Below are 1,910 nucleotides of genomic sequence, written 5' to 3' on the forward strand. Positions count from 1 at the left end.
TCTAACACCGTTTTTGAGTTCTAATGAGACAACTGTTTAAATTTTCTGAGTCATAAGAAAGTTTATTAGTAGAATGTGATTGTTGATTATGCCTAGCAATACGCAAACGTAAACTCCAATTATGACGAACTTAACTCTATTATATAGGACATTGTATTATTATAATTTAAAAACAAATATTGGTTGTTTGTAAAGTAGGTTTAGGATCGAGATGTTTACGTGATAACGTCTTATTGGTGATATAAGTTTTTGGGAAGTAAGGAATTAATGAAGATAACAATTTTTTCAAATTTTAAATTACATCTATCGTTTTATTCACACTTTTGATGATAAATTTCGGGTGTAAAATGACAAGTTTACTTATTCGACTATGATATACATTTTTCTTCATACATTCACGGAATGACTGGCAGCGCTCGAGATGAGACGGGAGATCGGTCCGTCTCTCTCTCGTTATACCTGCGATCGCGCTCGTGAGGTTTTGGTGTGACACAAGTTTCTGAACATGTCACCCGACTAAAACGATTTTAAAGACGTTATCACGTCAAAAACTTGTATCATTATAATATAACTCACTATATATAATTGTTAATACCTCTTGCACGGTGGGCCGACGAGCTTAAGAAAGTTGGTGGAGAGAATTGGGAGAAAAATGCTCAAAACAGAGAGAGATGGAGTCAATTGGAGGAGGCCTATACTCAATAAGAGGTCCTTGGAAAATATATAGGGGAAGGTGGGGACCCTTCGTACGCGGGGCACATTCATACAGTCAAAATAAAACTTGAACGAAACAAAGTACAGTCTTGCTTTTGTATGTGTGCATGAGTCGAGGTACCAACTATACATCAACGAAGTTTCGCGAAATTCGCACCGATGAGAGTGAAGTTACAGGCATGGACGTGTTTTCGCGCTCGGTAAGTAATTTTTTGATCAATGTTTTTGTCTCTTGTTACCATAGATAAAATAAGTTTTCGTGTAGAGTATTCTATCAGTAACTAGCAAAATATACTTAAGATACGTCTCCAATACTTCATTTATGATGTTTTCCTATTAATATTAAAAAAAGTTATATTTTGTTGTTATTCAGTTAGTGGGGTACATTCGGACAGCACTAGATGGGGCACATTTGAACGAATTGTACAACTAAATTTGTATGAAAATTTGTCGACGCGAACTGTAATTTTCATACAAATTACGTTTTCGACTTTCTACATACACTACTGTTAAGGCATCTTGACTAAACCCTCTGATAGGTAAGATTGTGTTAGTGTGCTGATTGCTAATTTTTGCATTAACTTTGTCCTGTGTTGCTATCATTGCTATCGTCGATGTAAATATATGTTTATATACCTATTTTTTATTATCTTTATTAAGGTTGATTTTGATGCTTGTGAACTAGATGCTGTGAATAATTTATCAATCCATCAAATAGTAGTTCCTTCGAAGTCAGTTTTGACACCAGAGGCATTTCGACCCTATCCGCATGTTGTAAGAAGTAATAAAACAAACAAAATGACGACGACGGCCAGGAAAACCACGAATTTATACTGCCACACCCGAAAATAAGAAGTGCTAATCCACACCAAAGCGTAAAAAATGTGACTCTAAATTTAAGATACCTAACTAATTAAATTTTATTTTACATAAGAAAAGCTATGTAATTTTTTTTCACTATAAGAAAAGTATTTTATTTTTGTTTAATAGAAGTTAAATCTTTATTTTTGTGTTTAATTTCATTGCTAATAAATGAATTTTGAACTACCCCACAGCGTAAGAAGGTACCCCCAACACTGTACGAAGGTGCCCCGTTGATGGGGCAGATTCGTACGTATTCCAGATTTAGTTTAAATCATAATTATGGTTGAAACATTGGATGAAATCATTTGTAATTTTTTTATATGAATCTCAGA

The 1,910-nt window shown here is 34.0% G+C and overlaps 1 long non-coding RNA gene across 1 annotated transcript; it reads left to right on the forward strand.

Annotated features, from left to right (window-relative positions):
• The first annotated feature begins 741 nt into the window (after positions 1-741).
• Positions 742-1,155, forward strand: LOC125056966. The gene is made up of 2 exons (XR_007118143.1): positions 742-914; positions 1,088-1,155. It is a non-coding gene; the product is annotated as an uncharacterized LOC125056966 (long non-coding RNA).
• The last annotated feature ends 755 nt before the right edge of the window (positions 1,156-1,910 follow it).

The sequence above is a fragment of the Pieris napi genome, chromosome 15, assembly GCF_905475465.1.
Source record: "Pieris napi chromosome 15, ilPieNapi1.2, whole genome shotgun sequence".
In the NCBI taxonomy this organism is placed as follows: domain Eukaryota; kingdom Metazoa; phylum Arthropoda; class Insecta; order Lepidoptera; family Pieridae; genus Pieris; species Pieris napi.